We start from the raw sequence: 21,015 nt of genomic DNA on the forward strand, positions 1-21,015 counted from the left end.
TGTGGGAGTGATTTCACGGGATCTAGTTTGTAGGCTAGTGTTAGTGGATTGGAAGGGTTTTCAAAGAGGGTGGTGGTGATATGGGTTTTGTTGGGGTGGTTTTTGTGGGTTTCTGCGTTTGTGGGGGTATCAGTAGGTCTAGGTTTAGAGGCGGTGGTTGTGGATCTGGGTTTAGGGGGATGTCAGTGGTGGTGTGTTTGAGTTTGTGGGGGTGTCGGTCTAGCTTTAGGTGTCGGTGATGGGTATGGGTTTAGGGGGTGTAGTCGGTGGTGGGGGGCTTTGGTGGTTAATTAATCATATTTATTTTATCTCTCCCATTTTTTTGTATTTTTTTTTTAATTTAACTTTTTTTTTAATTTTTGACCAATCACAGATCGCCACGTGTCATGTAACTTGTTATAAGTTTAATAACAGGTTGCATGACCAGTTGGGACCATTAAAAAAGATCGGGATCCAAAGGTGGGATTATTTAAAAATATCCCAAAGGTGGGATTATTAAAAACAAACGGCCCAAAGGTGGAATTATTCCCATGAATTTTTCCATAATAAAAAGGAAGATCTCAATGAACTTTTTTTACGAAGAAAAAAGGATGTACTTTAACGGTTCAAATTTAATTTATTCCAAAAAAATGGTACCAATGTAATAATTTAATGGTGCTTATGTACTTTATTTCATCCAAAAACCTTCCCTTACCTTACATAATAGATTCCAAATAGGTAGAGCATATTGATGATACATGTTAGGAATATAGGAAAATAAGTAGAGCATACTGATGATATATTTTCATATATTCCTAACAATATGGATAGCGTATAATTTACAAAAAATAAATTAACAAGGGTTTTAAAATGTCTAATATAAAAAGAAAATTACTCAATTAGAACCGGTTCCGATTTTGATTCTTATTTTTCCATGATTTTAAAAGACCCCCTATGAACATGGATGACACTTTAGGTTATATCAACTGTTAATTTAATTTTGTTAGGTATATGGTAAAAAATATATATAGAAGAAACTTGGTCTATTTAAAAGGGTAGAATTTTGGAGGTGATCAATTTGTGATGGGCGAAGCCTTAGCATCAAATTTTATATTCAAACATGCAAAACAGTGGTAGGATTTTCAAGTTTTTTTGGGACCGGGCTCAAATTTTTTACTAAAGAATGTGAATTTAGATTTGCTTAAATCCACACTTTTTCAAGCCTATTCGGACCATGATTATTAATAATTATTCTTCGTATATACTCCATTCATTATTGTTAAATTTTGGGTTGCCGGTGGATAAATAAATTTGGATTAATAGAGCATGGTTTATTTCTAGTTAAGATGGTAATACAAGAGTTTTTCATTCGATGGGGTTTGACGTTCAAACCTCTTTAATTGTATGTCTTTTTAGTTTACGATCTCATGGAATAAAGATTGTTGAATGTATAAGTGGTGTGATGCTACAGGTGACATTAGTGTAAGAAGGTGTACATAGACAATTTTAAGAACGACTTTTAATATATAATATAAATAATACAGGATCAACACTAATATGACCATAAAATTCTTATTGTATAAAATATACTTGTAGTACATAATATTCTGATGGATTTTTGGTCAAAAACTACCTAATAAAACCTAGATTTTGTGACAAACTACCTAATGGATCTTGCAACATTTTTTTATTAGATAGTTTCTCACAAAATTTAGGTTTTATTATGTAGTTTCCGACAAAAAATCATATTCTGATCCTTATATCATATCCTTAACCACATAAATAATACTAAGATGACAAGGAAGCAAGACATATATAATTCATGCTTCTTATTTATTACAACTGTATGGAAAATAAATTTTTAGTAGAATTTCTTTGCTACCAAGCAAAGTTGTTTTTCCTTGTGCATAATGAGACCAGGGAGAACATTATGGTTGTCAATATCTTCCATGTTTAAACCATCAGGCAATTCCCAATCAAAAGAATATAACAAATTGGCAAGCACAAGCTCAAGGTTGACAAAGACCAAAATTATATGCAGGGCAAATTCTTCTTCCACCTCCGAAAGGAATCATTGACATAAAGTCGTGGGCCTTTAACTCTACTGAACTCCCCATATGCATAAACCTCTCCGGCATAAACATTTCTGGGTCCTTCCAGTATTCTGGGTCTCGTTGAATTGCCCATGCATTTATAATTACTGTTGTTTTGGGTAATATGTTGTATCCTTCTATGTTTATTTTTTGGATTGTTTCACGTGGAACCAATAATGGGGCTGGCGGATGTAATCTAAATGTTTCTTTCACTACTGCTTTGAAATATTTAAGCATCGGGAGATCCCCTTCTAATATACAACCTTTATTTTGTATTGCACCCCTTAGCTCTTCTTGTACTTTTTTCATTGGAATAGGGTTTTTTATTAGCTCTGTAAGTGCCCAAATTACCCCGGCTGTAGTCGTATTTGCACCTCCAACAAAAAGATTCTGCACGTATATTGGAATTAGAACGTGAGAGAGTTGTATTGTCATATGACATTTGAAGTTGTTGTAGTCAAATTGGAAGAAATGATAAGATTATTTTTATTTATTACCAAATTAAAATATATATACGGAGTACATAGTAATAATAAAAGCATAAAGAACAATTATGAATGGAGTTATGACACCGAGTCATGGACCATTAATTGAATCTAAGACCTTAGTTTTGTAGAAATTTTGGATATAATTAAAAACTCAAATTTTTTGTATAATAACAAAATTATGCATTGCATCCTACTCGATTGATTGGGGATATTTTGACTTTCAATTGACGTGCGTACAATAGCTATCTAAACCAAGGTTTATTTTATCCATATAATCCCAATATGATATGACTAGAAATTAATTTTGCGATTAAATCTTTAAATTTTAAGAGATAGAGAGAGTATGTAAGTTACATAGATTATGAAAAACGTACCATTAAAATTGCTTTGACGTGTTTCTTAGTGAGCTTAAATGGAAAGGAAGTATCATTCATAAGGCGGAGTAGAACATCAACGATATCATCTCTCTCAGATTGAAGCTTGTTTGTGTGAAGATGATCGTTAATAATTTTCTCAGAAACTGCATCAATCTCCTTAAATGCCTTCTCAAGCTTAGAGGATTGTCCACTAAGTTTATCAATCAAACCCCCAAGAGGAAAATGATCACTAAAGAAGAATCCTACGAACATTGCTTCAACTTCATGTAGAAGGCTGAAATATCTGCTTCCTAACACTTCTTCATCGTCGTATCTGTTCATTCAAACCCCCAAAAAATTGTATTATTAGCACGAGCTAGCACACGCTCACAAATATATAATTCCTCCATTCCTAATTAGATGACACGTTTCTCTTATCACGTTTGTCAACGCACAATTTTAATGATTTAAATGTGTTCATCGAACTTATTGCTCCTTTGTTTTATTTATGATTATATGTTTGATGATCATCAGGTGAACACTATGCACTGTACACAGGTCTCCACCATAAAATTATTGCACTCGATAGACAGTACATGCAAGCATGCACAAAATCGAAACATACGTACCTCTTGCCAAAAGTGATCCTGCCAGAATTAGAGCTTGCAAAACTAAGAACCAATTTGCTCAAATTAACAACTTTGGAAGCATCAGATAAAGATGAAACCTCTTGAATCAACCTTGAGACTTCTTCCTGTCGAATTGAAGCGAAGGAGTCAACTTTCTTAGAGCTTAGCAGATGAACAATTAGTATCTTCTTCATTTCTTTCAAATACTCATTATATGGACTAAGGGCTACGTCTAACCCACCGTAACTTAGCCTTTTTCCTCCGGTTAATAGTGGTCTATTACATATGTTCTTATCTTGTGTTTCCAAGACCTCTTGGGCTAACTTTGCCGACTGAACCACAACCATAGGTTTACTCATTAACCGGATCCCGATAATTGGACCGTAGGTCTTGCCTAACTCGGAATAGTAGACATGAGTATTTGAGGGTTTAATTTGGTGAAAGTTTCCTATTATGGGAAGCCCTTTTGGTCCAGGAGGAGGGTGATATGGTTGTTTTTTTCTATTTTTGGAAAATATTGCAAGAAAGCTGATAGAGAGAACCACTAAAAGGAAGAACATAAACATATTGTTGTATACTTGTATGAGATGATAATTTTAGTAGGGTTTTTTTTTCTTCTTGGATAATTGTTCGTGTCTTTACAATGCAACTAAGCAGCACTATTTATAATAAAATTACGTACAAGTTTTAATGTAATTAATTTTTTTTTTATTTTTAATTTTTTTTTATCATATATGGCATTATTTTTCATCTAGTTGGTATAGTTTGATTATTGGCTTTTGGTTGAGTTGGTCCTTTAACAAGCAAATATTTATCATACATATGTAAAGGGTGAAAGCCTAAACATTAGTTTATACATGCAATGAAGGCCTATTTGGTATCGCTATAGTTTTTGTCTTTTGATTTTTAGTTTTTAAAATCATATGACATATATCATGTAATGAATTAAAAACTGGTCAAACTAATAAAGTCATAATGATTTTAAAAAGGAATATTTATAAAAAAACTACCTTATAAATTTCAGATTTTTTAAAAACCTACCTAATAAAAAAATGTTATAAAAACTACCTTATAAAATATTAAAATATTGTAAGTTGCTATTTTATGCATGATTTAACTATGAAAAGGAGGAAAATTTGAGGGTTATTGTGAATTAGGTGAGATAAGGCCATAAGGGGGGAAACCGGAAAAGCGTCGGAATGAGTCATCAAACGTTTCTTATTCTTATTCACTCCAAAAATAATGCGGCATCTGATATCTTCTTACAACGTTTAGTGTTTTAGTAGTGAACGATGTATGAAATAATTTTCTTGCCTTCCTCATTGTCAATCGTTCCATAAATCGTTTACTACTATTGTTTATTGTGCTAATGTTAGTGCATTTATGGAATAATTTTCTTGCCTTCCTCAGACAGGCCACTATTGTTTATTGTGCTAATGTTAGTGCAATTTATCTTTCACACAATCCCGTACATCACCAACGCACAAATTAAAGCACGTCGAAATTGATATTCATTTTGTTCATGAGAAGGTAGTGGCGTTGGAGCAAGTACGGGCGTTGCACGTTCCGACTCGTTATCAGTTTGCGGACATTTTCTCAAAAGGTCTACCTCAGCAATTGTTTTTGAATTTCATATCCAGTGTTAGCGTCCAGCCTCCTCTCGCTATGACCGCGGGGGTGTGATAGAATAGAATATATGATAAAATATTCTTGGTATTTTTGTGATTAGGATAAATATTGTATAATTATCTTTTGAGTTTTTCTTACAAGATTGTAACTCTTTATTGTAACTCTATATATATTGATTAATGAAATTGACTCTAATTGGGGAGTTTCATAAAATCTAACATTGAAAAAGGAAAAGATGTCCTTAAAAAGATGATAGATATATGAAAGTGATGTAATTAATGAAAGAGAGAGAGAAAGTATAATGTTTACAAAAATGAAAAGCGTGATTATAAATAAGCTTTTAGAAAAGGGTGTACTTAAAAAAACAAATTAATAGAGTAACCCAAGTGATGATGTTGCATGTGATTATAGAATGTAGTATCGGTTGGAGTATAGATAGACGTTTTATAGGTATTATAGCTACAGTCTACTGAGTATTAATAAGTTTCACGTTGAATAGTTGAATGATTAATAAGGAAATAGACAATAGTGAATACATCCAAATAGTAGAGGAAAAAGGCAAAACAATAAGTAGAAAGACTACTCCCCACGGCTCCACATGAAGCCAGGAAGAAAACAATCAAACAAAAGGAATGATTTGAATGAGTGATTTGAAAACAAACAAAAACGTACTCGAAGATCTCTTGGTGCCCAGGCCTCGATATTTTTCCTTCCTCGTTTTAATGATTTGAATGAGTGATTTGAATATATGATAAAATATAGATGCTTGGTTAAGAATTAATGTAGTACGACTTAGCTTTAAAATAGATCTAACTCAACCCGATCAAATCTATCCCGACTCCATACACTTGAATTGACATCTACTTACAACATTTTTTTTTTGGTTTAGCATCAGTAGATTTGTTAATTTGGTCGGTCAAGTCAGGTTTAGGTTGGGTTATTTTGAGTGAGTGGAGAAATGTTCAACCCTAACTCAATATTTCAGGTTTGGGTCAACACAACGGTTTTAAGAATAATTTTTTAATTTATTTTTATTTATTAATAATAATTACACCATCTATTTCCAATCAGATGACATGTTTAGACTTTTAACATATTAACAAACTACTTTGACTAGATTTATAAATAAGAAAAAAATACAGTTACGTGAGATCTTGTTGGAATCTTCATATTGTATATATTCAAAATATCAACCTTTTGTTATTTTTACTTAATCAATAAATAGAAATATTTATGGTTGAATATATGCATTGACAAACGTGATAAAAGAAATATATTATCTAAATTGACTTGGAGGAAGTATATAAGTAATAATTTTTCAAGCTTTAATTTCTTTGCTTCTTATTTTTCAATTTTGTTAACCAAACACTCTCAAGTCTCAACCATTTTGAAGGATTAAAAAAATGAAAAATTTGCCCAAATGGCAGCAAATAACAATTATACACTATTTTCAGAAATTTTGTTTCTTATTCGGTTTTCAATTTTTTAAAATCCCAAATCAAATCCAAATCGTAATTTATATTTTTCTAATTTTTCAATCTGATCCAATTCGAATATAAAAGAAAATTACAACTAGTTCGATTTGATTTGATTCGGTTTGAATCTGAATTACTTTCACCCCTATTGATTATATATACGGCATGAAATGAGCTTTGGCACGGTATATTGATTCAATATGAATCAACACAAACTCTTCAAACTTTGTTCATAGCCTTCAAGTAGGCAGCCTCCACTACAAATATACAAGAAGTTTGGACAATCAACTCTATTGAGCAATAAGAAAAAAATAAATAATAATAAATTATGGGTGCTAATTGAGCGAGTCGATCACAAGTTGAGGGGTGCTAACTTGATTCGAAAACTTTTACATGTGCTCAATTCATGCTCGCTAAAGTTTCAAATCAATTAAACATGCTCAACTCGTGCTCGTGGAAGTTTCAAATCGAGTCGAGTAGCTCACGATTTGCTCGTTAGGTTTTGGTCATATTAAATTATAGACCTTTATATATTTTTGTTCACTTTATATAGCTTTCGATCATTTTTATTTATTTATTTATTATTTAAAATTTATACTTTCTTTTTTGATAATATAAATGGATTCTTATTTAGTGTCAAATTTTTCATAACATGGTAAGTTGGTAACTTTGTTTGTAAATTATATATTAACAAAATATATCATTGAGTTGCTCACGAGCTTATCGAGTCAAGTTAGAGCTTTATCGAATCGAGTCAATTTTGTGTCTCCCCAAACTTGTAACACCACAATAATTCTCTCTTAAAAACCTGTAAACACCTTTAGCAATTTGCAAGAGAATTACTGACGTGCTACCGCCACGTGTTCAAACGTTAAGGCTAGTTCAGAATTTAGCAGCGGAAAAACTAACTTAGTTATCAATAAGTTTCAAAATCAAAAAATAAAATCAAAACCAAATTTAGTGTTACAAGTTGGAACCATTAAGGCCCTTATTCAAAACCCAATAAGAGTAGTAAATAAATCAAACCAGAGTTTAATTAAATCCAAACTTATGAAATGTAATAAACTGTGGAAATATCCAACACTCCACTCAAAATCCCACCACCTTGATGCAAGTTCTGATTATGTATAAACCTGTGATTAATCTGCTCCCCAATATTACAAGTGTAAAAACTGGATCATTACAGGGTCATTGGAAAAGGCGAAGGCCATGACCAGGAAAGAGACACACAAAAGCACGCAATCAACAACGCTGAGTACATACAAGCTACGAATTACAACAAAGAATCCCTAAAATATTACTAAAATCAATCGCACACATAATTTAATTATTGACTCAAACACACGCTTCAACTGTTAACATTAGTAAGACTTCACTAATTACTAACAATAATTCACTTCATTACATTCATTGATTGGATTAAGCAATAGACAAGGTTGTCTCCCCATGCTCCATTTGTAATTTCTCAAAATTATTCAAAAACTTTTGATTTGTAATGTTGTAAATTGCTTGCTTCTTAACACACATATATATTTAACAAACTGAACTTATACTCAATAGACTCTACTTGGCCAATATTTACATACTTTAATAGCATGCAAACACAATACTATTATGCAATAACAAGAAAAATCATGCAAAATTAAGCAATAAATAGCATGAATGAGGTTAAAAGCGCGAAATTACATCGCATTCTACCCCTCTTAAAGAAAAGAGTTACGCCCCCGTAACTCACCTCAATTAATAACATCACCAAGCATGTCATTATTATTTCGTAGGATAGTTCTCATCTCAATCATCTCCCTATCCTCTACAAAACACTCGTAGTTTAACTCGCATACTCAGACTTTAATACTTATTAACTAGCTCACCAGTTCTCTTCTAATCTCCCAATGAAACTTACTCAATTCCTTCATAAGCTTATTCTCAAAAATTCCCAAGTAAAAATTTTCACTATACACTTATTCCATGTAGTAACCCTTCAAAAAACAAGAGTGTCATAAACCAATTCTCAATTCAATATTTCATCATCACCACATGTTTCATCAATTCCCCAAGTAAAATAAACTCTCATTGGGTGCAAGGTTTGGAGGAAAGTCAAATAAAAGAAAGAGATATCCCCCCTAAAAAGCCAAGCATTAAATAACATCATTCAATAAACACATATTAATACACATAAATATAAGCTTCACAAAATGATCACGCAAACCTATCACATTGCACAATTCATCATTATATATTATTCTATATTACATGCTTTAATCCTTAAACGTGATACTAGGTGGTAACTACAACCAAATGTACACGATTGTATAACACATACATAATTTAAATCCCTTGCATGAACAATCCATTCAAAAACAAACAACACAAAAAGAATTAAATACAATGCACATAGAAAGAAATCATCTATCTTATATGCCCATCCTAAGATTACCCAAAACTCACTGATAAAATAAAATAAATACTCAAGTTCAAAGAATAAAATAAATACCCAAATTCGTTTTATTTCAAAAATAATTAGTAATACAGTAATTTATAAAAAAAAAAAATACATATATTTTATTTTAAAATGCCGAATTAATTTATTTAAAATAAAATAATTTTCAAAAATTAAAGTTTAATTTTAAATCAAGTAATTAAATAAAAAAAATCACAAGACTTAAAACGTTAGGCGCCTAAAAACTTTAAATTATCTTTAGTGTTAATTAAAACTAACCTAAGCTCTAAGATACCACTTTGTAACACCCCAATAATTCTCTCTTAAAAACCTATAAACACTTTTAGCAATTTGCAAGAGAATTGCTGACGTGCTACCGCCACGTGTTCAAACGTTAAGGCTAGTTCAGAATTTAGCAGCGGAAAAACTAACTTAGTTATCAATTAGTTTCATAACTAAAAAAGAAAATCAAAACCAAATTTAGTCATACAAGTTGGAACCATTAAGGCCCTTATTCAAAACCCAATAAAAGTAGTAAATAAATCAAACCAGAATTTAATTAAATCCAAACTTATGAAATGTAATAAACTGTGGAAATATCCAACACTCCACTCAAAGTCCCACCACCTTGATGCAAGTTCTGATTATGTTAAACCTGTGATTAATCTGCTCCCCAATATTACAAGTGTAAAAATTGGATCTTACAGGGTCATTGGAAAGGCGAAGGCCATGACCAGGAAAGAGACACACAAAAGCACGCTATCGACAACGCTGGGTACATACAAGCTACGAATTACAACAAAGAATCCCTAAAATGTTACTAAAATCAATCGGCACACACAATTTAATTATTGACTCAAACACACGCTTCAATTGTTAACATTACTAAGACTTCACTAATTACTAACAATAATTCATTTCATTACATTCATTGATTGGATTAGGCAATAGACAAGGTTGTCTCCCCATGCTCCATTTCGGAACATCAATAAAAGAAAAACCCCATGCCTCCTGTCGGAAACATCAATAAACATCCAATGGCAGACGGGCGCAACTCCGTGGCCATAGCTAGTATGAGATCTCATCTAACTCCTTATAATTTTAAAAAGCATTTGTAAACAAGAGACTCGTAGATCAGACGGCCTCTAGAAAGTACACGGCTAATACCCCGTGAACCCTAACCCCTGATTGTCAATACTCTAGATGAGCACAAATCCAAAGTTTTATTGCTCATCCATCTTGCACTTTACGTGATTTACAAGTTTAAACTTGATGATGACTCAAATGCAAAACAATACAACCAACCATACATCAATCATTCAAACGATTCAAATTTCCAATTCAATTATTGATTTATTAGTGACAAACAATATTTAGTATTGAATCATTTAACTACCTGGGTGTATAAACACCTTAAGTGCACAAAGCACCTCAATCCTCAACCTCGTCTCACAAGACTTTAAATCTCCCTTACTCATTCCATTTCAATAATCATGAAAGAGTAATATAATAATTCATTCCATATATTCTTGTACCTTTGTCTCTAAGCTCACCTTGCAAGTTATTGCATACATAATACTTACAAGAAAAATTAATACGCATTTCTCATACATGAATCAAACCAATCATCACGTTAAACTCACTACCAAACAATTTCATCCAATCTACAAGTTTCCTAACATGATTCTAAGTTTTTCCAGTCCTTAAACATGCTCCTAAAGTCAAGGTTTTCATATCCCTGTACGTACCTTGAGTAAACGAGTTGGTTGACCACTTTAGGAACTAGAAATCGCTTTCTACAAAGTCCTCTCCTAAACCAAACAATAATACCCAAGCAACATTATTTACAGCAATACCAAACTACTTTAAAACCCCTTAAACTATTGAGATAATGCTTTTAAATTACTCACATTAGTCAAAGTTAATAATTCAATAGTTCAACTATAAGTTTATATGTTAAAATCATGAAAATATAACTTATAACATAAAATTCCAGCAACTTTAAAGTAAGGATTATATCTAGAAATTTAGTTTAAGAATATAAAACAACCTCATAAACATCTCTACTTGAAATAATCATTATATAGTAGGTTAGTATGTTAAAAACCTAAAAATCCATCATCAAACCATGATTTAAAACCTTTAAAACCAAGATTTAAAATCTGAAAATTTAATTTAATAGTAGAATTTATGAATACAACAATCTAAACTTAAAATATATAATTAGAATTCAATTAGTTTCATAAAAACTCAATCAAACCTTTAAAATTCAATTAAACAACACTTTAAAACCTTCCTTTTTGCTAGAATTAAAAGCTTATATATTATTCTTAAAATTTCCTACATAAAAACCTTAAAATACATACTTATTCATGAATTTTTTACAGCAAGTTTAGAGCTTTATAAAAATCTGAAAATTTATTTTAAACATTAAACCTTCATTAAAAATCAAAAACTGCCTGAAACCATATTTAGAGGCTGAATTTGGCCACTAGATGTTGGTGGTCACTCCCAAAGGTAGTGTGTTTTGATTAAAACATCGTTTACATTCGAAAAACACTATTTTTTTTTTGTAAAAATCGAACGAGTTAGAATCTAAACGTGATAAAATATATAATTAAGAACGGAGATCAAAGTTGATTACGGAAAACTGATAATTTGTTTTTATGCTTAATTAATCATTAGAAATTCAATAGGAACAAAAGCCCCAAATTAATTGATCATTAGAACCCTAAAATCCCAATTTAACTAAATTTAAACCGTAGGTTTAAAATTACAAAATCTGAAAATTAAAGCAACAATTATAATCTGAAATTATTAGTTTAAAACAACAAAAACATGATTTTGATACGAAATAAACTAATTTTTATGAAATAAAAACCAAAACCCAAAAATAAATTACATAAGCTTTATGAAAATAATAAGAAATAAAGGAGGAAGAAAATAAAACTAGCCTTTTGTGGGGGAAAATTTGGGGTTTCATGGGGTATATATAGGAGAGAACTGTAGGGCACAATTGGGCCTCATAAAAATAATGGGCCAATTAAATAAACAAATGGGTTAGGCTATGTTTTTATGATAATGGGTTGTAGGATATAGGTTCATTAAATAATTTAGCTTAAAATATTTTTTTTAACCCAATTAATAATTTGAAGCTTTTAAAAATTAAATTTTGAAAAAATACAAATAAATATTATAAATAAAATAACATTTTATTTATAAAATATTAAAAAATACGGGGGATTACAAAACTGAACCCGATGATGAAGGTCACTTTCACAGTGAATCGTTTAACTCGGTCTCAATCGAAAGAATTCCGTGTTTCCTCATCCCTAAATCCATTTCATATCCCTCAAAACCCAAAATCATCATTCAGCACATTAACCCAAACCCGCTTTCCATTAGCCTTCATGCCCATGCACGAAAATGGCCTTATTCGATAATTATGGTCCACTATTTCAGTCTAATTATTGTTTTATTAGATTGGGCTAGGAAAAAGCTTTCCAACAAAAAATAATAAGCTCAATTCTGATAAGTATAGACTAAATTATGGCCCGAACACTGAATCAAGCCTAACAATGCTCGCTACGTCTCAAAGATCGGTCTAGCCCATAATTTTGGTCCATGGTCTTGGTCTGTTTCCTGCTCCATTAAATTGGGCTTGAAAAGACCTTTCCAACGGTATATTACAAGCCCGATTCCGAGTAGTATCGACAAAGTTATGGCCTGAATACTGAAACAAGCCCGGTTTAAACCATTAAGCCCGTTTTAATCTTATTTGGACAAACCAACTCCTTAGCCCACCACATATGGACGGCCATCCACTCCTACAACCTATTGGAAGCTTCTAGAATCTTTGAAATGGTCAAAATTGGATAAAGCCAAATGTGAACACAATTAATAGATAATTAAAGAATAATTATCCTTCATTTTAAGGATAATTAGCTTAATTATCTTGTTTAACCCCTTTGACCAGACATCATTCTATCCTAGACCAAGTCAAAAACGCGTAGAAGCTAACAGCCAACCCCACGTTGACACGAGGTAGCCAGCGCGGAGAGGAAAGCTTGTCGCGGGACGATGAGCTTTATCGCCGCGCGATAAGCCTTATCCCCCGCGACAGCCCGTGTTTCCCAGCGGCGGCCATAGGGCTTTAGCCTTATCTTCTTCTGGCCTCGGTCCTTCCCTTAGCCTATAAATACCCCTCTACCCCTCAGTTTTCCATCATCAACAATCATTCTAACCATTCACATCAAAAAACCTTAATCTCTCTAATTAATCTTTAACCTTTTCTTAATCCACGACTCCCACAACTCAACCCACGAAACTTAGCACTTAAAAACAACAAGAAACAACAACCTTTCGTCCCTAATCAAAGATCTAATTACATTCATTCACAATTCCTTATACACGAAGTTCTTGTGCGCGAGATCGAGCAAGCGTGAGATCTTTGAAACCCATACGTGAAAGGTTGAACCTGAGGGTTCTAAAATTAATTCTTTCCCTTAAACTCTCTTGTACTTTCTATTTTTCATTAATTTTTATTGATTTGATTCGAATTACTAACATGTTTATTTGATTGGTGTCCATAGCAAGAAGGTTGCGCGCGTAAGGTATAATTTCCTAAGCTTTCTTTGTAAATTATGTAGCATCATGTCTAGGATTATTTGATTGATGTGTGATTTATCTAACCCCTTTATATTCGTTGTAATGCTACATGTATCACGTATAATATCTAGGATTAAAGGGAAAATGTAATTGAATCACGCTAAATTAGGTAATTAATTAATCGGTTTAGGCATTAACACGACTTTAATCGAAGTTATCACGAAGCTTAGATTTTCGTGTGCATTAACAAATAACCAACCTAGACTTTAATAGTTTTTAGGTTTAGATTTAGGTCTAGGATTAACCTATTGTTTGTATGTCAATCGAGAAGCGATAATAATGTCAAAACCTAAGTAGAGGCCAAATCGGGCGGAATTGACTTCTTTAAACTCAATGTACCATCATCCCTGAATCCATACTGGTTCAAGACCACTACCGGATCATAATTTCATAATTTATAGTAGATTTATGAGTTTTTCCAAGACTCATTGGCGACTCTATCAACTTTCCTAGGATTGCCAAAGGCATGCCTAAAAGCATGACACCACGGTAAGGCGAAGAGGTATAAAAAATTCCCTACAATTTTGGTGACTCCACTGGGGAGGATTCCTAATTGATACTAATGTGTTTGGTATTGATTGGGATGAGTGGATGAAACTCGAAAATGTTTTGACCTTCCTTACCCTAATCTTGATTGACATTGTGGCATTTGCATAAAAATGTACACATTGGAAAGACAACCCGTAATGCGTCAAACCATAGGATACACGTAGGAATTGACTGGAAAATTAATTACAATTAGATTCGGCCTAAAATTGCGAACGCTCAACCGAAAACAGAAAACCGAGTTGCCACCGGGCGATAAGCCTGTCGCCGGATGATAGAGGGTATCGCCGGGCGACAGCCTCCACCGCCGAGCGCCACTCTCCTTTTCTATTTTTCTTTCGGTCTTTCAATTTTCTGACGAATCTACTTCCTTATTATTCGGTCTTTTCTGAAAACCGTATGTGTTTTACATACGGACATAAGCCTTCGGGAATTCACGCCCCATCGACCTGAAAAAGTTCACAACGATAAGGGTCCATCCGGGTTAGCGAGTTCACCAAACCATGGAGTTGGGTTTAACCCACAGAATTCTATTCATTAGCATATACCCTCAAGGCATGCTACATTGCTCTGAATCCGAATTCAAAACCATGGACCTACTTGACACCCCTCAATCCTGACCTAGTCGAACTAGAACCATGGCTTAGGTTTCTAAATTCATTGCATCATGCTTGTGACTACTTGACTACATGTGCATTTTAACTAACCGTTTGTTCCATGTGACCTTGTTTTGACTTTGTATGATATTGTATTATTGAATGTATATTTTGAACTAACCATGAACTTGGGCTTTGCTTGGACCATCATAAGAAAGACTAAAACAGGCTAAAACGAATCATGAACAACATAGATTTAGGCTATCAAAGGTTCAATGCACGACCAAAACGAACTAGCTTCGTGGCGCTGGACGATGCAGTCCATCGCCAGACGACAAAGGTTGTCGCCTGGCGATGAGACTCATCGCCCAACGACAGTTGCTGCCTTCTTGCGGTAGCTTGGTCATTTTTTTTAAGTCTAAAATTGATTAATTAATGATTAATCAATGGGCAAAGGGGCTAATTCAATCACATTAATCATGTACATAAGCCTAATTAACACGACATAAACGCGGAAGTATTAGAAACAGAATCGCATTTCTGCCGCTAGACGATGATGGATGCCGCCGGACGACAGTGGTTGTCGCCCGGCGATGAATATTGTTATCCAGCGATAGCTCTGTCTTTCACGAGACAGTCTAATATTTGCGCCTAAAGTTGGTCTCACGAGTTAGTCTATGTCTGATTTAATATTTGACGGTCCACAAGTCTAAAATATAACATATGCACATAAGCACACACCAAGCATGCAAATATTTCTGTTTCTTCTAGGGAGGGAGTTGGACAGTATCCTTCACTTTCGCACCCAATTCACGCACCCCATGCTTAACTTTCTTAGCCTTTTTTTCTTTTCTTTCAAATCTCTTCATGAGTAAATTGGGAAAAGACATTTAAATCCACATTGTTTAATTCCAGTGCTTGGTCAAAGAAGCAAGGTAGCTAGTTCGAGACAACGCAGAGGTTTAAGGACTATTCTTAAGCATCGCAACTCGTCGCAAGAGAAAAGCAAAGGTTCCCATGAAATCACAAGAGGACATCGCTAAGCTCCAACAGTCAATGGACCAACACACAACGTTGTTCTAAGCTCTCCACACTCGAGTCGAGGGGACCGAGAAAAAGGGACCCCTAAGACCCACCGGTTTCAGCCGAAATAACTAATTGAATAGTATCTAGAATTAAAGGGAAAATGTAATTGAATCACGCTAACTTAGGTAATTAATTAATTGGTTTAGGCATTAACATGACTTTAATTGAAGTGATCACGAAGCTTAGATTTTCGTGTGTATTAACAAATAACCAACCTAGACTTTAATAGTTTTTAGGTTTAGATTTAGGTTTAGGATTAACCTATTGTTTGTATGTCAATCGGGAAGCGATAATAATGTCAAAACCTAAGTAGAGGCCAAATCGGGCGGAATTGACTTCTTTTAACTCAATTTCGTACCATCATCCCTGAATCCATACTGGTTCAAGACCACTACCGGATCATAATTTCATAAATTATGGTGGGTTTATGAGTTTTCCCAAGACTCATTGGTGACTCTATCAACTTTCCTAGGATTGCCAAAGGCATGCCTAAAAGCATGACACTACGGTAAGGCGAAGAAGTATGAAAAATTCCCTACAATTTTTGCGACTCCACTGGGGAGGATTACTAATTGATACTAATGTGTTTGGTATTGATTGGGATGAGTGGATAAGACTTGAAAAATGTTTTGACCTTCCTTATCGTAATCTTGATTGACATTGTGGCATTTGCATAAAAAGGTACGCATTGGAAAGACAATCCGTAATGCGTCAAACCATAGGATACACGTAGGAATTGACTGGAAAATTAATTACAATTAGATTCGGCCTAAAATCGCGAATGCTCAACTGAAGACAGAAAACCGAGTTGCCATCGGCGATAAGCCTGTCGCCGGACGATAGAGGGTATCGCCGGGCGACAGCCTCCACTCGTTAATATCTTGAGTCGAGCTAACTTGAGCTGAGTTTTTACAGAGCTTTGACTGAGTAGAATTCGAGTTGCTCGCGAGTTGCTCAACTCGATTACTACCCCAACCTAGCATTTCTAGATTTTTTTGAATGATCCCTTGATAAAATTATACAAAGTCAAAACTTCATCTATAGCTCTTGTATCAAGTTGGTTCCTAGCAAGTGGTGGAAAGAACCACCAATATCCAATACCCATAACAAACCAACCCGTCAACGACACAAGCTACAGCCCAATGTAAGCCCAAATTTAGGCCCAAAACATCCTTCAATGTAAACTCCAATAACACACAAAGCCCATGCAACACAAAAAACCAGGTAACTTCCCACGAGGGACTTACACGTCCGCCATCACACCAGAAATAGAGGCCCAATATAGGCCCAAATATTTGGACAAAAATGTTCTATTTGGGATATATACTGTGTGGCACGTTATATCTATTACCCTGAGGTTCCACCTCTTCCCCCAAAAATCAACGGGAGATGTTGTGGTGGGTATATGGGTTGGGGTAAAAGGTTGTGGTGGGTAGGATATAGGGGAAAGTAGGTGGGTTTGGCTGAGTGGTTTGGGTGGGGCTGGGGTGGTTAAGAAGGTGGGTCTGGGTTGGTTAAGGTAGACTGGTGGTGGTAGGTGATAGGATTAGGGGTGTAGGCAGTGGCAGGGTAGTGGTGGTGGGCTGTCGGTTTTTTTTATACAATTTTCCGATAAAATTTCCGTCGGATTTATTTTTTAATTCGACCGAAGAGTATTCGTCGAAGAGTCCGTTTAAAAAAAGGGTTTCTGACGAAAACTGCGTAATTTTCGACAAATACTTTTCCAACGGACGTTTCCGATGGAAAATCTTTCAGAAACCATGTATCCGACGGAATAGTGGGTATTTCTGTCAGAAAACAGCTTATTTCTAGTAGTGTTCATTTGACCTATGTCATCAACGGACGGGACATCCTTCAGTTTCGGTGTTAAGAAATGATTTCGACAATGAGTAGTTCTTCTCAGAGACATAATAAAGCATGTGATATTGGGAAAAACAATCAAGTTGTAGTTTCCCAATTAGTGAAAATATAGCAAGTCGCATATTTGAACTTGTTCATATACATTTGTGGGGTTCATATAAAACACCTTCCTCTTGTGGTGCTCATTAATTTTTAACAATAGTGGATGATTTTTCTAGAGGTGTTTGAATCTATTTATTGCGGAATAAAATGGAAGTTGAATTGATGTTTTTGAATTTTTTTGCTATGATTAAATGCCAATTTGATCAAGTAATAAAAAATTATTAGAAGTGACAATAGGACGGAATTTAATTCCTTGAGTGATTATTTCTTAACAAATGGTAATTTAATTGAAACATCTTGCGTGGGTACACCACAACAAAATTGGAGAGTTGAGAGAAAGCATAACATATTTTAAATGTGGCGAAGGCTCTGAGATTCCAAGGAAATTTGCCTTTAAAATTTTGGGGGGAGTGTGTTCCAGCGGCATGTCATTTGATTAATAGGACCCTAAATCCATTGCTTGAAAATAAGACGTCATTTGAAGTATTATTCAACAAACCTCCGTCATATATACAAGTAAATTCGGATATTTGGTTGTTTGTGTTATGCTCATAATAGAAGAAGCAAGGGTGACAAGTTTACGAGTCGAAGTAGGAAGTGTATGTTTTTGTGATATCCGTTTGGAATGAAAGGATGGAGAGTTTTTGATTTGGATATTGAAGAAATATTTGTTTCGCGTGATGTGCGATTTTTGAAGAAATTTTCCCGCCTAAAGCTCATACAAATGAGGTGCCGAATGTTCATAAACCCGGTTTGGATGTAAGGGATGTTTTTAGCGATGATGAAAGAAAAGGCCTAAATTTCAACTAAGTAGCCTATTTTTCATATTATCTGTCAAATGAATCAACTAATGCTTAAACATGTCAAATATCATTAGTTATAAGCTTCTAAGTTTTGAAACAACTAATAAGATAACGTAAATAATGTGATGAAGTCAATTTGATGAAAAAGGAACTTAAACAGTAAAGTAAAGATCAATTAATATGTTACTCAACGTAAACTAATAAACACAAATGGCATTGTAAAGATTCCAAATTATAGACATATATACATTGGCAAAAAGTTTCTCAGATAGACATTAATGAGTAATGATGATCTTCTATGTGTACTCTAACAAGAAATAATTAAGTAGCTCAATTAAAAAAACATAGACAACTACAACACTTATATGTCTAGAGGAATCCAAAAATGTCAAGTGACATTAATTTAGGGCAAATGGAACCAAAAAGGACCAAATATGACCATATTAACTTCCGGTGCAACATTATTCTCCATATTTTTAATCAAATTAATCAACTAATCTAAAAAAAAACCAGCAAAAATAATTAGTTGTAAGTTTGTAAGACTAAAAACATCATAAACATGTCAAGTTCCATCAATTTGAGGCATATGGAATAAAAAGGGATCAAACTTGGGCAAAATGCTGTATAACCTTCTTATCTATTTCAATCAAGTAAATGTTGTCTAACCTTCTTATCAAAATGAAACAATCCAACAAATTATACTTAAAATTAAATAACAAATATAGAAGGTTAGAATAAACCAACTCTATAATAATACACTAGTACAAAAATGCTCATCTGCGTCGGCTGTTTATAGTGCATTTGCATCGAACTTCAAGCCGACGCAACTGGCGGGGACACAAATGAGAAAAAATTATTTGCGTCGAACTTTTGTCCGACACAAATAAAGATCATTTGCGTCGGCCTTTACTAGAAAACCGACGCAAATACACCGATGCAAATAACCAGAAAATTATAAAAAAAAATGGAAAAATGACTATTTGCGTCGGCCATTAGCAAAAGACTGACGCAAAAGACACCCTAATTGCGTCGGTTTTTTGCTAATGGCCGACGCAAATAGTCTATTTTTCTAATTTTTTTTCTTTTTTTTTTAAAAAAATTGACTATTTGCGTCGGCTATTAGCAAAAGACCAACGTAAATGGTCCTTTTTTTTTGTTTAATTTTTTGGTTTGCAGCAGCTTATTTTTTCATTGAAAATTGGACTATCTACTTAATTACACATAGACAATTATAAAAGGGATTTGTTAAACATCGCCCGCAAATCTCCACATAAAGCCCACAAAATTCACTTGATTTGACAATATTGCCCTTGACCTAAAAAAAAAACACTCACACTCTCATCACTCACACTCTCATCGCTCATCTTCTTTCAACATCTCAAAAAAAAAAAAATATTCAAACAACGGCAATGTCGAGGCGGCAAGGCAAGGAATTGGCGGCGGCGGCGGAGGGAAGGAGGTCTCAAGAAGGCAAGGTACAATTTGTTAAAAAAAAAAAAAAAAAGGGAAAACCGCCGTGACGGAGGAGGGGCGCCTTGGCCGGACGCCCAGCCAGCGGTGGTGGCGCCAGCTGCAGACGCCGCAACCAGTAGGTTGGCGCCTGGGCTGGACGCCATAGCCACGGTTGTGGCGTTTATTCAAAGCGATCAATGTATACTCATCAGCGATCAAAGTATAAATATCATCTTCAGATGCGTGAGCAAGCATGGTATTCAAATACTGGCAGTTTGGACCCAATTTTTCCAAGGCCATGTCCGTAACAAACACTTTCTTCGAACAAGTGTTAGACTCTTTTGTCTCGTGATCAATTTGATGGTCTTTTCCAATGGCCTTTTTCTTTGGGTCCGCATTTTTCCTTATAGCGGATTCCTAAATAATATAACATTAGAAGAATGCATTGGTAAGAGGAATTTTTGTTAATTTGAATTCCTATAAAAACAAAGTTTTATTTTTCATATTTTTATTTGAAAGAGATATTACCTTGTCATTCAAAAGTGAAACCAATTGTTTTGGCCACTGTGTGAAGGTGTTGTGCGCCTGACTAAGTTTCTTGATGTATTGCGACGGTGCAGGAACCGGAGCATTAGCATACTGATCAGAATAATCATCCACGCTCACTTTCACATGATCCTGAAGGAGATTTGTATGATGATCTTGGTTCAACTGTGGGTGCACGGTACCTTTAGCAACAACGACTTTGTCGGAGCCATCCATTAACAACAGATGACATCGGAGGGGTTCCTTGATTGAAAACCATAAAATTGC

The 21,015-nt window shown here is 34.2% G+C and overlaps 1 long non-coding RNA gene and 1 pseudogene across 1 annotated transcript; one reads left to right on the plus strand and one right to left on the minus strand.

The window, feature by feature from the left end:
• Positions 1–311: 311 nt before the first annotated feature.
• LOC110737821 lies at positions 312–4,457 on the minus strand (annotated as a pseudogene).
• An 8,706-nt stretch (positions 4,458–13,163) lies between these two features.
• On the plus strand, positions 13,164–18,076 carry LOC110737822. The gene is made up of 2 exons (XR_002514475.1): positions 13,164–13,702; positions 15,815–18,076. It is a non-coding gene; the product is annotated as an uncharacterized LOC110737822 (long non-coding RNA).
• The last annotated feature ends 2,939 nt before the right edge of the window (positions 18,077–21,015 follow it).

Source organism: Chenopodium quinoa, unplaced genomic scaffold (assembly GCF_001683475.1).
Source record: "Chenopodium quinoa cultivar QQ74 unplaced genomic scaffold, ASM168347v1, whole genome shotgun sequence".
Classification (NCBI taxonomy): Eukaryota; Viridiplantae; Streptophyta; class Magnoliopsida; order Caryophyllales; family Amaranthaceae; genus Chenopodium; species Chenopodium quinoa.